Below are 8,728 nucleotides of genomic sequence, written 5' to 3' on the forward strand. Positions count from 1 at the left end.
AAAGTTCTGCTACATTTCCCAGACTGGACTCAAACTTGTGATCCTCCCGCCTCAACCTTTCAAAGGGCTGGGATTACAGGTATTCACCAGCATAACAAGTTTTATAGGATTTTAACCAAGGCAATAGCATATTGCAAGAAAACTGCTAAGTATGCAAACATATCAAAATAGGCATTGATTCTTTTAAAAAATTAGCAATGACATTAACATCTAAATTGGGAAGATGTTAAAACTAAAATACTAGCTAGCAATAATGAGCTAGATGAGTGATAGGAGATAAAACTTTCTAAGGCCCTTGATCATTCAGGAAGAGAATAGAGAAACTGATTGACAATAGACTTTCTATGGCACATGTTAATGTAAAGAGTAGCTAGGTGTGGCAGTTGTGCTTGTAGCCTGAGCAGGAAGACCGATTGAGCCCAGAGATTTGAGACCAGCTTCAGCAACATAAGGAGACCACATCCAAACACACACACACACACACACACACACACGCACACACACTCCAAAGAGACAGGCACACACTATAAAGGTTCTATACCTTTATGAGTGCCTCAGTCAAGCTCTTGTCTTAGTCCATGTTCTGTGCTATAGTAGAATGTCTGAGACTGGCTAATTTATAATAAACAAAAATGTATGTTCTGGAGGCTGGGATGTGCAAGATTTGGGAGCTAGCATCTGAGGAGGGCTTTTGTGCTGCAGCATCCCTTGGTATAAGGTAGAATGGAAAAGAATGAAGGAAGGAAAAGATTTTCTAAACTAGGTAGAAATAGGTCAGAGGAAAGATGAATCAGTTCAGAAATGCCTTGCGCGACGAACACCAAGGAGGGTATTGGAATAGAAAATACCTCAGTGGATTCGCCAGCCATAGATTTGATGTACCTGCTATCACCACACTTCTTTTTAAGTAATTCTTCTGTTTTGGAACGTTCTTTGTAGAAATGAGCTTGAAATTCACAATTTATACTAATAGCGCCAATTAATTGATCATGCTGCCACCTAGTGGTATATTTTAGCATAGCTAGAGATGTACACGAAGATTTCCGTACAAGATTTTCTAAATTAAAGAAAGCAGGGACTGTAAAACTGTAAAAAAATCGGTTTCACTATTCCGAATATTCTCATTCTTATCTCTACATATCCAACACTACATATACTATCCATACAACATATACAGTGGTACCTTTAGTTCTCCCCAATCAGAGAAACCTTACTGCCCAAAAATTATGCACATAGCTGTTTGTTAAAAGATTACTATGTGCTAGGTTCCACTGTACACTTTTTACTTAAACATCTAATTTAAAAATCACAATAACCCTCTAAGTACTATTAGGTCTGACCCGAGGAAACCAAGGCATAGAAAATAAATCATTCCCCCAAAGCCACACAGCTAGTAAATAACAAAGCTGGAATTTTTAAGCAACACATTTCTTTCTAGAATGATTAGGTATAACCACTTTGGACATTGTGCAAAACAGAAAAATAATTGAAATTCACTTAAATGTTAACGATAAGGAAATGGCCCAATAAGCTCTTTTAGCATGTTAATTTGAAAGAACATTATATACACATTTAAAGTGATAGGTTCAAACATTATGTAGTAAGATGTTGAAGAATCCAACCAGCGTTATGTATACAGTTTGCATGCTAACAGTATGCGTGATCAGTGTTATGGGTACAGTGTGAGTGACACGTCTACATGTGACACTGTAATATATTTTTAAGTTTTCAAAACATGTTGGAAATAATTTTATAAGACGTTGCAAAAATAAAAGCAACATAAAGAACATTAGTTTACCCTTTCCAAAGATTCAGCTCTGCTAAAATTGTATCCTTTTGCTTTAATATTTATTCTCTGTCCACGCGTGCCTTCACACATATGAACACAGTTCTTTCTGAGGTGCGATTACACTCGTCATGACCCTGCCCTTAGAATGCTTCCGCGTGTGTTTCTGAAGAATTGAGCTTTCCTCTGCAGTTACTGCCGTCATTAATTTACGTCGGTAGAACGCTGTATCCAATTTACTGTCCATACGTCCACTTTGTTAGTTGATCTAAAATGTCCTCTGTAGGTTTCTTCTCCAGTCTGGGTTCAATTTTAGGGTCAGATATTGCATTTAGTTGTCACGTCTCTGTTTTAATTTACGTCGGTAGAACGCTGTATCCAATTTACTGTCCATACGTCCACTGTGTTAGTTGATCTAAAATGTCCTCTGTAGGTTTCTTCTCCAGTCTGGGTTCAATTTTAGGGTCAGATATTGCATTTAGTTGTCACGTCTCTGTACCTGCCTTAAATCTGGAAAGTTTCCATGGCCTTTTTTTTTTTTTTTTGTCTTTTTGACACTGACATTTTTGAAGAATGCAACTCTCTCACCTTTCTTTTCTTTTTTTTAAATAGAACACTTCATTTTCGGTTTGTCTGATGTTTGCTCGTGATCAGGCCGGGTCTGTATGCTCTCAGCAGAAATACTGCTCAGGCGATGTGCAACTTTCTCAGGGTATCGCGTCTGGAGGCACATCTGTCCACCTGTCTCTCATGGATAACATCGATTTTGATCACCTTGTCAAGGGGAGGCCTGTTTCTCCACTGTATAATTACTTTCTGTGCCTTACATACAACTAGTAATATGTATGTGGGGAAGACATTTTAAGATGATGCAAATAATGCTATTCCTCACCCCAAGTTTCCTATAGATGTAGCCTCTATTGATGATTCTTGCTTAAATTAATCTTTACAGTAAAGGCTGCACTTCTCCTCCTGCCCGCCTTCATCTTCCTCCTTCTGTTCCTCCTCTCTTTCCTCTTCCTGTCCTTTTCCTTTTCCTTCTTCCTCTCCCCTTTCCTCCCTCTCCCTTTCTTAGTCATTATAACTCTCTGCCATTGATGTGGACTTGTGGGTTATTTTTAAATAGTTTATGACTCATTATTGTATTTACTTAGTTTAGTTTGGATGCTTTTTTGTTTGTTTGAGGCAAGGTCTCACTATGTTATTCAGGCTGGCCTTGAACTCACTATGTAGCCCAGGTTGGCCTTGAACTCAGCAATCCTCCTGCTTCAGCAAGAGTGTTGGGATTACAGGTGTGTGCCACCATATCTGGCCAGTTTAGTTTTGAAATTGTCCAAGATTTGGCCTGTGGTTTCCGCTTGAAGCTGGTCTCTGTGTCCTTGCAACATATTCCTAGAATTCTTTAGCATTTCATTTTCTGACATAATAAGATGTTCTAGGTTCCAATGTACCTACTCTGCCCCAGTTCTAAAATAGGGCATTTATAGGAGGAGAAGCTTAGGTTTCTTCTGCTGGGGAATGACATAAAACAAAACAAGATCTAGGCTCTAGGTGTACTCATTGCAACTGGGCTGTATTTGTTTCTTGGACCTTTGAACAGACAGCACTAGGACATTAAGGTGTGTATACACACATGTGCAAATACATACACACACATAAACAGTATATTCACAATCATATCGATATTTTGGAAATTACGAGTCCACACCAGTTTCTCCAGTTCGATTTTATTTCCTCAGGGTTGTTTTTGCCTTCCTTCACTTCATACCTACATGTTTCTCCTTCCACAGTGAGAATCCTGGCTCCAAACAACAGCAACACGTTTACTCACTTGATGTATTACATCTAAAAGAATTTGACATTTCCCCACCAGTATCACTATGGTTTGCTCCTCTAAATAGAGTTCAGGGTTTGTCTACACTTCTTTCTCACACTCAGTACTTGAGAACATCCGATGTTTATAAATTCCTTGGATTAACTCTATTAACCTTTTCTTTTTAATGTATTTCCTCCTTGGTGTGATGATGGTATTTATCTGTTTCAACTGGTTTTGGGCTTTTTCCACTTTCTTGTTCTTATTGATTTAATTTACTTTTATATTAAGAGTCTTTCAACAGTCAAAACTGTATAAAAAGTGGCCCTGCCGCTCATCCCATAACGTACTCCTTGTAGAGAGCAAATTTCTGTTTTCTGATTTATTCTTTGTTTCTTTTTATAAAGATAATGCATTTTTATTTTTTTTCTCTTATTTCTTACACCTAAAGTAGCGTGTTTATGCTCTTCTGGACTTTGCTTTTTTTTAAAAAAAAAAAAAAAAAAAGAAAAACTTAGCATCTTCTGGAAATCATTCAGTGTCAGTTCTCTGTCATGCTTCTTTACAGCTACGTAGTACTCCACTCCGCTGAACAACCAATTTCTACCTAAAATTGGGAATCACCTAAATACCCAAGGAGATTTCTTTTGCCGTCTTTTGATACGAGGTCTCACCCCAAACTCAGTCTTTAACCCAGAATGGCCTCACACTCACAGCAATCCTCCTGCCTCAACTCCCGAGTTCTGGGACTGCATGCACGGGCCAGCACACCTATGATAAAATTTAATTTATAAATTAGGTGCAGTAGAGGTTAACACAATAACTAATAATGAAATAGAACAAGCACAACAATATACTGTAATAAAAGTTGCGTGAATATGTTTTTCTCTCTCAAAATACTTTATTTCGCCGCCCTCGTTACTCTAAAGACCTCACCTCTTCGTTATCATCACCTTAGGGCTTCAGATTTCAATGCATAAATTTGGAGGAGCAGAAACCTTCAGAACATTCTATCAAGCTGTTGACCTTTTCGTTAGTCTGATGAGTGAGAAATTGTATCTTATTATAGTTTTAATACTTTGTATTTCCCTTATTATGAATAAATGTGAATATCTTCTTACAGTTTAAAAATTCCGTATCCCTTTGTAGATTGTACATTTGTGCCTTTTTCTGATATTTCTTTTTTAAATAGCTACTTATTTATTGTTTGTTTGTTTGTTTTCTGAGATAGGCTCTTGCTGTGTACCCAGCCTGACCTTAATCTCACCATCCTCCTGCCTTGGCCTCCCAAATGTTGGGATTACAGGCATGTGCCACCACACCCAGTTTATTTTATATTTTATTTACGGGGTACAGCAACAATAATTCAATACATATATACAGTGTATAATAATTAAATCAAGGAGATTAGCATCTCCATTTTCTAAAATATTTATAATTTCTATGTGTTGGGAACCTTTGGATGCTTGGTTGTTTCTATTTTTCTATAGACTTTTTGGCCATTTTCACATTAATTTTAAGGCTTTTTAAAGAAATGATATATACTTTGAATATGGCACTCCAGCTTATTTGCCTTTTTAATGAGGTTTTGTCATTTAAGCATTTTATTTTATTTATTTTCGGTACTGGGGATCTAACTTGAGACTGTGTGCTTACAAGGCAGGCAGTGGCACCACTGAGCTAAATCCCCAGCCCTAAGCATTTAAAATTTTTTGTATAGTCAAATTTTTATTAATCTTTCATATTACTTGCCTCTGTATTTCAAATATAGCCTTTCCCTGCATAGAAGGTAAAAGGAACTCACTCTTCCAACTTTTCTTATAGAATTTATCTTTTGTTTGGTTGTTGTTGTTGGTGGTGGTGGTGGTGTGTGTGTGTGTGTGTGTGTGTGTGCCTTGGATCAAACTCAGGACCTTGCAAAGCAGGCAGTGGAACCACTGAGCTAAATCCCTGGCCCAGTTTTATCTTTTGCGTTTAAATTTCTTCCATCCTCAGAGCCGATAGGTCCTCCAGTTTAAGACATCATTTATATCTTCTTATGTTCCATTTCATAAATGCATATATTCTCTCCTCAATTAGATTTTGAATATCTTGAGGTCAAAGCTATTGACTCAACTAACAATGACCAGATATCTCATAAGTGCACATATACTTAACAGATGATGTTTCTTATTTTTACTTGTGTACATATTGTAACTACTGTATTTTAAATACCCTTGAATAGTTTATTGTGTTCAACAGTATATATAAATAATGATGTGCTTATTAGTTGATTTAAATATTCCAGCCTGAGTCAAAGTGGCAGTTGATTTAATTCTATTCCTTTATCTCTTCTGTCCAGGCTCCAAATAATTTTATATCTATCCCACCTTAATAGAGAATTTACACATTAATTAACATATTTCTACAGATGGGAACATAAAAACTTAGAGGAAAAAAATTAATTAATTAATTAATTAATTAATGTACTGGGGATTGAACTCAGGACCTTGTGCTTGCGAGGCAGGTACAGTGCCACTCAGCTAAATCCCCAGCCCTAATTTTTGATATTTTTAAAAATTTTGAGCCCTATCTGGCTCCAAAAATATTTAAGTGTTTATTGCACTTTATTTTATACAAGAGTGCATTTTAGAAAATTTTGTGGAGATAATTCTTAGTTAATTGTATAATGATTTAAATTCTGGCTATTTGATGACAAATAAAAACATACAACATATTCATATATAAAACCTCAAACCCATACACACAAACCAGCACCAAATCTAGCTAGACTGACTCTCTCACTTCTACAGCCTAAAAGTTTATACTTTGTTTATACCTTCTCAGGCTTTTGCTGCTGTTTCTTCAAAGGTGATATTACATAAAATATCTCAGGGAGGTTGACACTACATGAGCTATCCAGAGACATTTTGCACTGCCACCATGTAGTTTTCTTTGCGGATATGCAGTACCTTCCTTCCCCGTGTCCTCCTGGTAAATTCCCAGTTTTTCATTTAGAAACCTTATTTCATCATCACATCCTTTGTGATGTACTTCTTAACAGTATTAATTAGTCCTTCTCATTAATGCAACTATGCTTTTTTTGTTTTGTTTGTTTTCTTGGACAGAGTCTTGCTATGTAGTTCAGCCTGGTCTTGAACTCACTGCATAGCCCGGGCTGGCCTCAAACTCACAGCGATCCTCCTGCCTCAGCCTCCCAAGTGCTGGGATTACAGGCATGCACCACCAGGCCTGGCTTCAACACACATTTTTGAGTGCCAATTAGAATTAGGTGCTAGGCACTCTTCCAGCTTCTGGAAGTACAGTATTGGAAAAAAACAGTAAGATTTCTTTTCATGCGGAGCTTAAGATCTTGGGGAAAAGCAACAATAAACAAGAAAACAAATAAGAGAACAATTATTAGTGAGAATTGTTTTAATGAAAGTAGCACTTTAGAGATTGACTGGGGACTACTCCTTAGGCCGATTGAATCATTTATGACCTCTCTGAGGAAATGACATCCAAATGGGTACCTGAATGATAAGAAAGTCAGTCATGCAAAAGATCTGGGGGGAATGTGTGTTAGGGTTAGCAAATGGCAAATGCAAAGGCCCTGAGGTTGGTGCACACTTGGTGTGTTTAAGAAAAATCAAGCAGGTATGTGTGGCTGTGCTAAACAAATAACAGCGGTAGGAGGCAGTGTTAGAAAAGTAAGCAAAGGCCAGGTAATATAAGACCTTATATGTCAAGTAAATAATTTTGATTTAATTCTAAATGCAGTGGCAGATCCTAGAGAATTTTGAGTGGGGGAATGTCTGATCTACTTTTTTTTTTTTTTTTTTTTTTTTTTTTTTTTTGTACTGGGGATTGAACTCAGGACAGCTAAATCTCTGACCCAAAATTTTATGGACTTTTTTTTTCTTTTTTTGTACCCAGGAATTAACTCAGGTCTTACACTTGCAAGGCAGGCAGTGGCACCACTGAGCTAAATCTCTGGCCCCTCGTCTACATTTTTAAAAGCCCTTATATAGAAAGTAGAATGGACAGAGTGATGGTTGATAGGTGATTATGTTAGTCCAGGGCAGAAATGATGGTAACTTTTCTAGAAGTGATGGTAGCAGTGGAAATAGAAGAATATGTGGTATACTTTGGGGTAGAGTTGATAAAGACTAGGATTCGATGTGGGTGGTTGGGGACAGAGTAAATTCAGTGTCTTGTAGTATTGGGGGCTTGAGAAACTAGAAAGAAGGCAGCGATGTTTACTGAAAGGGGAATGATAGGAATAGATTTGGAGATGGAAGTAGAAATCAAGGTTCTATTTTGAGAATGTTAAATTTGACATGTCTGTTAGACTTCCAGGTGGCGATGTGGGATACGCAGTCAAACATGTGATTGTGGAATTTGTAGATTTAGGTGTAGATATATAATGGCAGGAAGTCATCAGATCGTATTATTTAAAGCCATGAGAGCAGACGAAGTTATCTGGAGAGAGGGTGGAGAGAGGAAACAAGGCTACCTCTACCGGTGCTTGGGGAGTACCAAAATCTTGAGGTTGACCACAGGAGAGATACAGAAGAAGCCAGAAGAGGAGACTCCAAAAGTGCGCAGTGAGACAGGATAAAATCAGAAGTGTGAAATGTAGCTGAAACCCAAAGGAGAAAATGTTTCTCACAAAAGGAAATGTCAGATACTACTGAGAGGTGAAGAAAGACAAGGGCAGTGGATGCTTGTTGAATTTGGAAACTGGGAAATCTTCGGTGAGTTTGAACAAAGCAGTTTAAATGAAACAGTGTAGGCAGAAGCCGGTGCGAGCGAATTGAGGGAATGGTAGGTGAAAAAAGGGGGAGACAGTTGCCATGGACAACTGACCAGCAAGTTGTGCTATGAATGGAAGCAGGAAAATGAGGAAGTGGAAGGAGTGGATATAGAAACAAATGATTATTTGTACCTGGATGCCAGTAAGACATGTTTATCTACTGATGGAAATGAGGCAGGGCACGGGGAAAAGTTGACAATGTAGCTGAAGGAAGAGACAGTTGAGTGATCCTTAGGGAGGCCAGTAAGGATGGGCTCTGGGACATACTTGTGAGTTGTGGCACATGTGTGAGCAAGCGTGTGTGTGTGTGTGTGAGAGAGAGAGAGAGAGAGAG

Source organism: Fukomys damarensis, unplaced genomic scaffold (genome assembly GCF_012274545.1).
Source record: "Fukomys damarensis isolate Sample0158 unplaced genomic scaffold, DMR_v1.0_HiC HiC_scaffold_3, whole genome shotgun sequence".
Taxonomy (NCBI): domain Eukaryota; kingdom Metazoa; phylum Chordata; class Mammalia; order Rodentia; family Bathyergidae; genus Fukomys; species Fukomys damarensis.